Genomic DNA, 13,158 nt, shown 5'->3' on the forward strand with positions numbered 1-13,158 from the left:
AACGTGAAATCGGCACTTAAACCGACGCCAGGTTTCCCATGTTAATAACGTGCGTTCAGTACTTTAGCCTCAGGTCGTCATGCCTCACAGAAAGTAGGGTTAATCACTGTCATGTTTTGTTGGAGCGGTTTATAGCAGCGTGGAGTCACGGTGTACAGTGTTGCAAAGAATCAAAACAAGAAGTACATCTTGGTTCTCTGAAAAAGTGGCTAGGACTCGCTGGTTTGCGTGATGACGTCATTCGTGACGCCCCGGGAGAAGGAGGCCATGAGAGGGGGCGGGGTTTCTGTAACCCACATATAAGGAGCGAATAAATGTGTGTACCTTTTTAAGTAAGGCGTTGTGTGCGTCATTAGAGACACGAACACAAAAAAATAATGACCCTGTTTTACATAATAATTGTATTGCACTTAACAAGGAATCTTCTGTTTTTCTATTATTCTAGTGCTTCGTATCTTCTGTTTCCGCCTTCTAGTTTTAACCTATTTATTGACCCATTTGATGCAGTTTTTCAAGCTGTATTTCTAAAAGATGTATTAATGTATGATATACTGTATATTAGTGCAGTGGTTCCCAATCATTTCAGGCTTGTGACCCCATTTCTAGCTCGGAAACCCCAACTATAACTTTTGTTCATTTGTCCAAACTTTTGCACGACATTTCATTCAACAAATTATGCTTTCGCCGTTGTCCAGAAATACCCTGTGGGTACCGTGTTTGTTTGTTTTTATCCCCCTGTCGCACGGAAATTACGACTCTGTCGACCAATCAACGGACGGCATTGTGTAGCTCCAACTTTTCGTCACCCTTTCAGACCCCTTGGTACCCGAACGAAGGAGGATTGAAAATAGGAGGGCCTCAGAGCGCATATTTTGGGACCTTGACCAACTTTTGCCGGTGGAAACGCCAATATAAGCGGACCGAGCCGCACCGAACCGAGCCGTTCCGCTCGGGGAACACGAGCCATTACTAGCGGGGTGGAGACCAATCAAAGCCAGCGATAGAAACTGCAGTGCATAATGTAACATGTTTCATGCGCTGGACGACAAAGTGCCTCACAACATAACCTGTTGGACAGAGAGCCCGGTAGCTCTTTCTATCAGAACACAAGGATTGTGTTAGTATTATTAGCGGTTGTCGATTGCGTAATGGCTACCTCTGAAAGTAAAACAGATTTGCTGTGATTTCCATGTACCAAAAACGGTTTCACCCCAACAACAAGTGGTTGTTGTTTAGTCTCAGAATCTTGCTCACCCTCACCGCACTCTCTGTTAACTCTAAGAACTTGCCTACGTCAGATTTCGCTGGTGTCGCTGCAAGGCCATGTATATGTTACATACAGTAGACCTCACACATGAAGCATTTCATTTGTTAATGGTGTTCTCTGCGCTCCATTGATCTTCCTAAGTGCAGCTGCACTACACGAACAAACACCATCAACACAACGACTCACGTAAACAAACATCGGTACGATACGATGTACAGATGTATCCTTCCCGTTTGCTGTTTTGTATTTTGTGTTTAGTGAGTGTGAGATGACTTCAATCGACCACATTGTCAACGCATGCCGTACTTCAATCAAGATCTTATGTTGTTAGAGTACCGTCTGCACTACTCTGCGATACCATCATCTACTATGAAAAGATGGTCTGATGTGTTATTAATATTCCATCCCCTCTGATCTCCTTCTGTATCATCTTACACAAGGCTGTACTGTGTTGTGATAGGTAACCTCTCTCCCTCCTCTCCCCCTTTCCTATACTCCCCGCTCGTATCTCCTCACCCATTCACGTTCTCCTCCCCCCAGCTGTCTCCTCTCCTCCCCCTTTCCTCCCCCACTTCTCTCCTCCCTCCCACTCCCCCACTCCTCTCTCTCTCTCTCCCCCACTTCTCTCCCCTCCTCTCCCCTCCTCTCCCACTGCTCTCCTCTCTCTCTCTCTCACCCAATCATCTCTCTCCCTCCCTCTCCTCCGCCCTCTCTCCCCCACTCCCCTCCTCTCTCTCCCCCACTCCTCTCTCTCCCCCATTCCTCTCTCTCTCCCTCTCTCCCCCCTCTCTCCCTCTCTCCTCCCTCTCTCCCCCTCTCTCCCCCACTCCTCTCGATCCCCCGATACTCTCTCTCTCCCTCTCTCCTCTCTCCCCCTCTCCTCCCTCTCTCCCCCCTCGCCCTCTCTCCCCCCTCCTCCTCCCTCCTCCCCCCTCTCCCTCTCTCCCCCTCTCTCCCCCACTGCTCTCCATCCCCGATCCTCTCTCTCTCCCTCTCCCCCTCTCCCCCTCTCTCCCCCACTCCTCTCTATCCCCCGATCCTCTCTCTCTCCCCCTCTCCTCCCTCCCCCCCCTCTCCCCCCTCTCCCCCCCCTCCTCCTCTCCTCTTCATCCAAGGAGCCGATGATAACCTGATAACGGGATGGGAACCGTTCTCCTCTCCTCCCGTGAGGTGCGGACCCCCTGCTGTCCCTCTGACAGTGTGTTGGTTGTTACGGCGACCACCAACAACCCCCGCCGTCACAGCTCCCCGTCCCGTGACCCCTAGCCCGCTGTCATGTCACAGGTGTGTGTGTGTGTGTGTGTGTGTGTGTGCGTGCATGCGTGTGCTTGTATCCGCACGTGCGTGCCTTAGTGTGTGCGTCCGCTCGTTAGTTTGCTTGCGTGTGTGCTTGTGTTTGTGCGTGCGCGCGCGTCCGCGTCCGCGTGCGTGCGTGCGTGTGTGTGTGTGTGTAGTTTACCGTTCCTGTCATGGCGGTGTAATAACTTCCTGCTCCGTGGCGGCCCTGAGGTTCTCATGGTAAACAAAACGTACGTGGTTAGCCCTCAAATTACCCCCGGGTCCGTCGTGTTTTCATATAAGTTACACTTTGTGATTTATTACGATCTGCACAATCTGTTGTGTCTTCCTAAACATTTGCAACCGCCGGTGCAAACATTTATACTTTATTTATGGCGAGTTATGTTCAGACGTACTAATAACACGATCTAGCGGGTGTCGTTAAGTTAATTTCCTCCGTTTGCTCGGGTAATATCGGGATGGAAGGAGACAATTTCGCCAACCTCATCTCAGAGTGACTATTTATTCCGTGCATTACGACGTCCTCACAGACTGCGTTTCCCCTCGTGCACCACTGAGGTCTGTGCGGCTGTAATGTGCACGCTAAGTGAGATGTAATGTTCATCTCCGCAGTGCAGCGGGTCTCTGATGGACCCGAGGCAGGCAGGAAGCAGACGGTCCACCCTACGAGTATAACACCACTCTCCCTGCGTAAAACTACTCTACCAGTTCCACTCTCCCAGCACCACTCTACCAGTTACTCTACCAGTACCCCTCTACCAGTACCACTCTACCAGTTACTCTACCAGTAGCCATGACTCCAGAGCACTGCTGTGCCTCAGAGCACGTGAGCAGGCCCCTCCCCACTGCCTCGCAGAGATAAAGTCGGCCTCACGAGCAGCCCGCGGCGTCCTGCCGAGCTAAGTCATCGCCTCTGTTCCATCCCGCCCCCGTCTCCACGGTAACCCTCCTATCCCAGACTCGCGCAGCCGTCACACAGCCAGAGGGTTCCCCGGTTCAAACCCCGTTATATCCACAGCCTGACCTTTGGACCACGCCCCCCCCCTCACCTTTACCTGGATCTTGGAGTAGAGCCACGCCCCCTGACCCCGCCCCTTTAATACAAGCGCTCAGGATGTGTCAAGTTTAAAGTTGTTAGAGTTTTGTTGGTCACAGACATTTACAAGAAATGCATTGTAATGAAATAGTGGCAGTGCCTGCAGAGATTGTGCGACATTCAAAATATTGAATATTAAAAATAGGGTGGCAAATGTAATAAAAATAAGAAATAAAATAACAATTAAACGATTATCCCTATAAAGAATGCAAATGTGCACAAATAAATAAACAGAGGGTATTCTGTACAGTAAACGGCATAAAATAATTAAGTTGAGGTAGTCTATGTTATATCTATGTGCCTGCGTGTTGAGTTGAGTGTCCTGGGCTGCGGGGAGGGGGGAGGGGGGGGGGGGGGGAGGGACAGGTGTGTCACCTCCCCCCTCCCCGGTGACCTGTGGTCTGATGTCCGCCTTTTGAAGGGTCTCTCCTAAAGGACTGCAGAGTGGGTCTGATACAGTGTGGCCCCCCATGCATGGGTCGACCCCCCCCCTCTGAGGGTCAGCCCCCCTCTGAGGGTCCCCCCCTCCCCCTTGAAGGGTCAGAGCCACGGGGCTGATGGGAGTTCACACATTTTCGAAACATAGAGGGAGGGTTTGGGTGTGTGGGAGTGGGTGAGAGTGAGGGTGTGTGTTAGGGGGTGGGGGTGTGTGTGTGTTGGGGGATTTTGGTGTGTGTGTGTGTGTGGGGGGATGTGGGTGTGTGGGGTTGTGTGAGGTTGTGTGAAGCTGTGTGCGTGTGGGTGGGTGGTTGTGTGTGTGTTTCGGGGTTTCTGTAAGTGTTTGTGAATGCGCAGGTGCTTTCTGTGTTTGTTTGTGTGTGTGTGTGTGTGTGTGTGTGTGTGTGTGTGTGTGTGTGTGTGTGTGTGTGTGTGTGTGTGTGTGTGTGTGTGTGTGTGTGTGTGTGTGTGTTTCTAACCATTTCATGGTAACTGATTGTGCTTGCCAGCGTGGGTGTCTGCATAATCCTCTATACACTTACAGTGTTTTATCTTTGGGTATTTTGTGTGTGTGTATTCTTATCCAGTTATAGAGATTTGTGTGTGTGTGTGCATGTGTGTGTGTTCTTACGTATATTCTTAAAACGTTATAGTGATTTATGTGTGTGTATATTTATCTACACTTATTGTGTTCAATGGCTGTTGAACTGTAAATGCATATATATGCACTGTGTGTGTGTGTCTTCAAGTGTGTGTGGATAAGTCTTTATGTTTGTGGATTCTTGGAGTCTTTGTGTGTGTGTGTGTGTGTGTGTATGTGTGTGCGTGTACATATATACCCTAGTGCGAGGGGGTGTTTTGTGTGTTATGTGTGTGTGTGTGTATGTGTGTGTTTATATGCATTGTGTGTTTTGTGTGTGTGTATGTGTGTGTGTGTATGTGTGTGTTTATGTGCATTGTGTGTTTTGTGTGTGTGTCCTTAATCAACCCGCTCTTACTTCGACGGCGTGTTCGTTTGTTTCGCATTGTAAGCAGACTGCAACACGCCCACGTGCACGACGGTGTGGGCGTGCACGGCAGCGTGGGCGTGCACGTGAGCAGCCGAAGTGCCCGACGGCGTGGGCGTGCGAGGCAGCGCAAACAGCAGAAGAGAGAGCCCGTGAACAAACACCCTGGTGGTGTTTGTTTAGTGGGTGAAGGCCCCCCCCGCGGGGCGGCGGCGGCGGGCGGCACTGTTTGGTGTGATTCTGCTGAGCACTAAACACATCCAGTCAGCAAGAACAGCCCGCAGCGCTGTCCCCGTCTGTGTTCCTCTCTCTCTCACTCCCTCTCCCTCTCGCTCTCCCTCTCTCTCTCGCTCTCTCTGGCTCTCTCTCTGGCTCTCTCTCTCGCTCTCTCGCTCTCTCTCTCTGTCTCTGTCTCTCTTTCTGTTTCTCTGTCTCTCTCTCTGTCTCTCTGTCTCTCTCTCTCTCTGTGTCTCTCTCTCTGTCTCTCTCTCTCTCTCTCTCTCTCTCTCGCACTCTCTCTCTCTCTCTCTCACTCACTCACTCACTCACTCACTCACTCACTCACTCACTCACTCACTCACTCACTCACTCACTCACTCACTCACTCACTCACTCACTCACTCTCTCACTCTCACTCTCACTCTCTCACTCTCTCTCTCTCCTTTTCTCTCTGTCTGTCATTCACTTACTCACTCACTCACTCACTCACTCTCTTGACCACCACCTCATTATTACCTTCATGTGATTCGTTATGACCTCATTATTACCTGGTTGTGATTCGTTATGACCTCATTATTACCTGGTTGTGATTCGTTATGACCTCATTATTACCTGGTTGTGATTCATTATGACCTCATTATTACCTGCTTGTGATTAGTTATGACCTCATTATTCCCTAAATTGGCCTCGCTACGACCTTTCCAGGCATGCTCCTTGGGGGTTCCTGAGGTACAGACGTATTCATACATCATGTTTGTCGCTCCCTGCCTAAACACGGTGTCAGCTCTCTCTTTGTTCTTAGATGTGTTGTTCCTCGTCGTGCTCAGCCCTGCTTCCAGAAGGCGCTCTCAGGAACAGAGAGTGTTATTACATCACAACAACAGAGATCGGGGGGGGGGGGGGGGTCATTGGAGACAGCGGGCGGGCCTTACGTAACTCCCTCCGTCCCCGCCGGTCCGAGCGGAGCGAGATGCTCCGAGGAAGGGCACCGCGGCGGCGGTGGCGGCGGCGGCGGCGGCGGCGGCGGCGGCGGCGGCGGCGGCGGCGGCCATGACACATCGATCGGTGTGTTTGAGTCGGGATTAGGGACACATTACCCGCAGACCCACCGGACCGCCCTGACCCCCGCGCAGATCCCAACGCAAACACCGCCGGCCCCGCGGCAAAGCCCCGCTCAAACACTCTGCGGACCACCTGCTGCTGCCGCTCTTGAGATGATGATGCAAGCCCCGGTAAAATACCCCCCCCCCCCCCACCGGCGCCTCTTTTAAGATTCAAAGTGTCTGGTAATCCTTCCGGATACTGTAATGATTACGCGGAATGTTTAATTTTAATTCACAGAGTGCATCTCGTGTTAAGAGAGAGGAGATTTGCATGTTGACAATCACTACCGCGGTTAATTACAGAATTTGCATAGCGGCGTTCCACCAACACTCCCACACCACTCCACTTATGTGTGTGTGTGTGTGTGTGTGTGTGTGTGTGTGTGTGTGTGTGTGTGTGTGTGTGTGTGTCTGTGTCTGTGTCTGTGTGTGTGTGTGTGTGTGTGTGTGTGTGTGTGTGTGTGTCTGTGTGTGTGTGTGTGTGTGCGTGCATGCGGGTGTATGTGTGTTTGACTGCAGGTGAACAACGTGCGTGTTATTTAACCGCGAGCGGATACACAAAGCAGGACTCTGGATACGAGTTTATGCTCGGAGTAGAGCTTATCATCAGTGTTTTCCGTGTGTCTTTCCCTCCCTCGTATCCTCTCTCGTTCGACCATCTCTCCGTCACCCCGTCTCGACGTCTGCCGCTCGTAAACGACACGATTCGTGGAAAAAAACCGGCGCCTTGTTGACGAACATATTCTTAGCATTCTGGAGACGGATTATCCTCGCCACTGAGTCAGCGTGACGCACAGACGCCGATTGAAGCAGCCGGCCCGCGAGCACACCCACGCACGGGCCACGCTATTACCGCCGCTGTCACCGCCCCCCCCCCCCCCCCCCCCCCCCCCCCCTCTGAAGGACTGAGCTACAGCTGCACACTGCGCCGCACCTGCCCTCACCTGCCGCCCTCGTTAAGACCTCGTTAAGACCTCGTTAAGACCTCGTTGATGAAGGGGTGCACGCCCTCCGGGATTCTGACAGGAGGGTCTTGTCGATAATGAAGCCGACCGTGGCTGAGTCCTACTTCTGACACACGCGCTGTATTGTAAAGGATGCAGGCTGAATGGGACCCACACACCGCCTTGACTCAAACCAACGAAAAGCCAGCGACAGTGGATAAAGTCTGCCTTTTTCCGGCCACTCTGCTGCCTCTCGTCTGACCCGTTCGATAGGAAAGTTGCATTGAAACACACCGCAAAGAGTAGTGCCAACTACTCAGTGGCGTGTACGTTCTGCCCTTGTGCGAGATGCATGCATGGCTCCGCCCACCTGAGACCTCACCTTCCCCCCCCCCCCCTTCCCCCCCCCCCCCCCCTTCCCCCCATCATGCGCTAGACTCGTTTCACTAGTCCGTCCCTCACAACCCACTGATTCGCTGGTTGTATGCCAACCAATCGGAGGCTCTGTTCCTCAGAAGCCGACACTCTCAGACTTTGCATGTTGAATCGGACCAGACACAACGCCCGCGTGGTTCCGAAAGCTTCCAACACAACTGAACCCACCGGAACACATTTGTTCCCGAACTCGTCCGAGTCTCCCCAAACGTTTCAGATGGCCAACGGTTGGGCCAGTGTGTTCCACGCTTAAGGCGACCGCAGATATGGCCTCTAGGGACTGGGCGCAGTCGATAAAGAATCATGTCTCGCATTCATCCATTCATTCACACGGTCACCAGATCGGCAAAGGGTGAGTGTTTGACCACACATACACACACACACACACACACACACACACACACACACACACACACACACACACACACACACACACACACACACACACACACACACACACACACACACACACACACACACACACACACACACACACACGCGCACGCGCGCACAGTCTCTCTGGCCGCCTCCACCCGCATGGATCCCAAGACCCTCTAGCTGCACAGCTCTATCCCACTACTGATGCCCCGGCAGGCTCGGAGGGGTTCACACAGGTCGTGAACAAAGCGTCTCGTTCTCCCTCGCCGACCCCCTTCCACCTGTACAGGATCTAATTTCCTGCGGGCCCGACGTGCACGGCCGCAGACGGTGGCAAGGCCCACGCAAAAAAACCAATCATTCCTTTTTAATCCCAGACATGAACCGACGCCATAACCGCGTATCAAAACATCCTTCATAGAAGCTCTAACGAGAGCGATTTCTTATCTGTCGCTGGGTTCAAAACTTTATCAAACGCCCGGCTGCCAGACGGACAATCAGAGCCTTCAGAAGACCCCCAAGCTGCCATGGCCGTTTGTTGTTTGGCGCGAGGGACTTTTATTTGCGCATAAAGAGAGACGGTTCTCCTCTTGATGGTGAAGCTGAGCGCCGGTCGTCAGATGAGTTGAGCGGAGGTTCCCCCCCACGGGACGGCGAGCTGACGGGATCGGCGATGCAGCGGCCATCATAGGAACGCCGCACCTTGAAGTCAAAACGGAGGGCTGCTCGTTGGGGAGATTTATGCTCGGGAGAAGACGTTAAAACTGATTTTTTTTTATGCCGCACGGTTCGTTTGACGTAATAGTTTCAAACGGATATAGTATATGAAAACTTTATTTCAGACTCAGGTCCATAAATAGCACACGACAAATACAATACAAAAATATAAAAAGGCAGTATAGCCTATACACAAACATGGTATGTATATAGAATAGTGTATGCAGTTTGGTCTTTCTTAGGATGTGCTTGCATTACAGGCCTTGAGATTCAATGTGTTTCATTTCCTTTGCTCAGATTCACTTGGCTGTACATGTGATATGTGTCAGATCGAGAACCGCAGACATGAATAGACATTGTTCATCAAGATTACTAAAAACAGATGAACAAAACTTTTGTCCCTCTTTAATCTGCTCTGTCTGAGGAACGGATTGGTAACCAGTAGAAACAAGGGTTGTTGGTCACATGCTGTTTCCTGTCCCTGTCTTGAGGCTGGCTGTGATTGGTTGGAATGTAAGGCAGGAAGCAATCAAGACCCACCTGTGGAATGGAGTGGCTGCCATTTTGTTCACAAACCAGTCACCACCAGTGCTTCGAGCTGGTGTATAGAAATGTGCTTGGAACGTTTGTTTTTGTGATGAATAATATCCTAAAATAATTCAAAATAAAAACATTGTCCACAAGAGAGGGCATCGAGATAAATTAAACTTAAGAGGAGGGGGATAACAGATGTTCAACCACCAGGGAGAATGTAGCTCTTCAGAGGTTTTGAACAACAAGATATTAAATTAAGGATAAAGTGGATAACATATGTTTCTTCACAAGAGCTTGCGTCCAGCAACATGTGGATGAGCAGATGTTGAGTTGGGAGAGCATCAACCAAGCAGAACATGGAATTCCAGATGTTTTACCACAAGAGCGTAACAAAGGTGGATCAGGATATGTTCTACCTAAAGGGTTCTACCAAGGAGAAGGTGGATTAAGATGTTTAACCAGCAGAACCAGCAGAAGACCATCGCCAGAAGACCACAGGTAAGGGCTGCTTTACTTTATCTTAACTTCCAAACATTCGTGTTGCAGTGCAGTCCCATTGCACCTCAGCATCAGTGGTTGTGTGGCTCAGATGGATTACCCTGTGGATCCGTCAGACATGATAAGTGCATGTTGGCCCTGAAATGTTTAGGGTCCTGGAGACAAAGGTGTGCTTGAAGAGGTCTGACCGGCAGTCACTGTCTGCTGAGAACAACGTCATATTATCATCAATATTAATACATGGGGCTGGGGTTAGTTTCACTGCTCCTAGATCACATGGTCGCCAGGTGTGTGAAGGTCTTTCAACTCACTGTCGCGTTCGTTCAAAATCGATTGGATCGTGCGCAGGAGCAGGACTGTGGCTGGCTTCCTTTGTGCTGCACAGAATGAAACCGGGACACATTTCATTCGGGAGAATATTGAGCTCACAGTAACGTAAACATCGGTCGGATCATCTGTTGAACTCAAGGTGGGCGAGGATGAGGACTTCTGGAGAGAAACGTGTAAAAAAAACTTTTCTTTTCAATGTCAACCAGTCTTTGGTTTCTTGAAACATCGACGGACGTCAGCCTCCATTATCTCCGTTTCTCAGACAATTTGCCGCAAACCGCCAATTATGACTAATTGTGAATCAAACAAATAACGAGGCGGGTTTGATGACGCCGTTCCGCGTGAGTGACGCAGGGACGGTTCTCACAGACGAAACACGACGTCTGTGAGAAGACGCGCCGTCACTCACGCCACGGGGAACAATTACCGTGACAGCGCAGCGAGTGGCGGCGAGCGTACGACGTCTATAAATACATCTCCCCCATCACACATCTCCCGGGCTCCCCGTGCCTTTCGCCACGACGCCGCGTCGCCGTGAAATGTGTTTTGTTATTAATTGTACTTATTTCAAGTTAACTTGTCGCCTGGTTTCGTCTGTTTCGTCTGACACCTCACGCGGCTTCGCCGGGGGAAAACTTTTCCATTTTCGGTTTATTCAGGTTGGTTTGCGTCGTAGCTCCGCTAACGCTCACCGGAGCGTGCGGAGAACATGCTACATGCTACGTGCTCCATGCTAAGGATGTGTTCTCTCCGGGTCGGAAGGGAGCGGACACTGTTGAGCAATGTGTTTTTTATTTATAGGGTTTATATCCGTCGACGCTTGAGCCTTCAGTCTCGGCTCGTCAGAGATAGACCAGTAGACCCGGGAGGGAGGGGGAGGGTAGAGGAGGTGGAGGAGGAGATGGAGGAGATGGAGGAGAAGGATAGAGGATGAAGGAGAAGAGAGGAGGAGGATAAAGGAGGAGAGGGATGGAGGAGGTGTAGGATGGAGGAGAGAGGGGGAAGGAGGTAGAGAATGAGGAGGAGTTGTGGTGGACTCGGTGTAGGTGGGGGAATAAGATCCTCCATGTTGCTCTAATGGTAGAGATGACTTTAAGATGATGCACACACACACACACACACACACACACACACACACACACACACACACACACACACACTATAAAGAGAGTTAATGGCAAAAAGTGTGAGTGAGTGCATTGTCTTGGCATATAGACTATCATCATGGGATACGTAGATGTGTGTGTGGAGGCGTGTGTACAGACAAACCTTTCATATTGCACACGCGTGTACTCTGACGACCGCGATGGGAGGTCCCATGACATATTTATAAAGAGATGTATCTACATACGTGCGGTTTCATTCCACTCGTGTGTGTGTGTGTGTGTGTGTGTGTGTGTGTGTGTGTGTGTGTGTGTGTGTGTGTGTGTGTGTGTGTGTGTGTGTGTGTGTGTGTGTGTGTGTGTGTGTGTGTGTGTGTGTGTGTGTGTGTGTTGGCCTCTTGTCATCCCTGAACCTGGGAGCGACAGAGATTGTGTTTTTATATGACAGTAACACAGCGCAGTTCATATTTCACTGTCCTCTGTTAATTCCATCAAAGAAGTGGGAGACTGCCGCTTTCTAAAACCCTGACGTTTTAGAAACAGAATCGGATTCAATCCCCCCAGACATTTATTTGGTGTAGAATGGGGAAAGTTGACGTCTCATCGCTTACACTTATGTTTAATAACTCGTATATTTATATATACATACAAAGAAAGGTGTGTCTGAACACACACACTCACAAACACACATCTATATGTAAAAAAAGTCACGTGTGCACACACACACACACACACACACACACACACACACACACACACACACACACACACACACACACACACACACACACACACACACACACACACACACACACACACACACACACACACACACACACACAGGGAGGGGGGGGGGGGGGGTGTCACATATCTATTTTACGCCTCTATTTGCTTCTGGCAGAGTTGTACGGGCCTAGCCCCCCCAACCCTTGTGGTTGTTGGTTCCATCCCCAACGTGGCGTTTACACAAACCCCCTTATTGCATTACATTACTGCCAAACATTCATCCACACATTCACACACCGACCGACACGTCGACCACGCAAGGCGACAGCCAGCTCGTCAGGAGCAGTTAAGGTGAGACGTCTTGCTCAGGGACACCTCGACCCTCGGCTAGTAGCAGACGGGGATCGATCCAGCAACCTTCCGGTTCCAAGTCGACCCGCTCTTCCTCCTGACCCACTCAGACAAGGACCGATTGGTCGGTTAAGTCTCCACACGTTGTTGTCAAAACGCAAACGTTTCTGCTGGAGAGGAAACTGCTCTTAGCTTTGGATGTGAAAATGACCATAAACAAACGTTTATATATATATGTGAATCTATACGAATGTTTTCTTTAGTGCTGAAGAGTAAAACCACTATTTATATTTAATAGCGTCTTTATGGTTAGACTGAGAAACAAACACAAACAAGCATCAACAAACACATTTTTTCCACTTTTATATATATATATATTTTATATGTTTATATATACATACATATATCTCCCTTGAGAAATACTGCACATGCTACATTCACATTATAATTGCGTTCTCTTCCTAGCTGGTGAGCAGCCTGGTTCTTTTGTTTTGTAGAGAGAGAGAGAGTGAGAGAGAGGGTGAGGGTGAGATTGTGGTTCTCACCTCCTCTCGCTAAGTAGAAATGGTGAGAGGAAGAAATCGAAACATAATAACACAGATTATTATTTTTTTAAAACCGAAAAAATCTAAACACGGCAAACACCATTAAAACTAAAATCAAAAGGTCATCCAGAAAGGGTAGTGTTTTATCCAAACACAGAACTTTAAAAA

This window comes from Gadus chalcogrammus, chromosome 5, assembly GCF_026213295.1.
Source record: "Gadus chalcogrammus isolate NIFS_2021 chromosome 5, NIFS_Gcha_1.0, whole genome shotgun sequence".
NCBI classification, from domain to species: Eukaryota; Metazoa; Chordata; class Actinopteri; order Gadiformes; family Gadidae; genus Gadus; species Gadus chalcogrammus.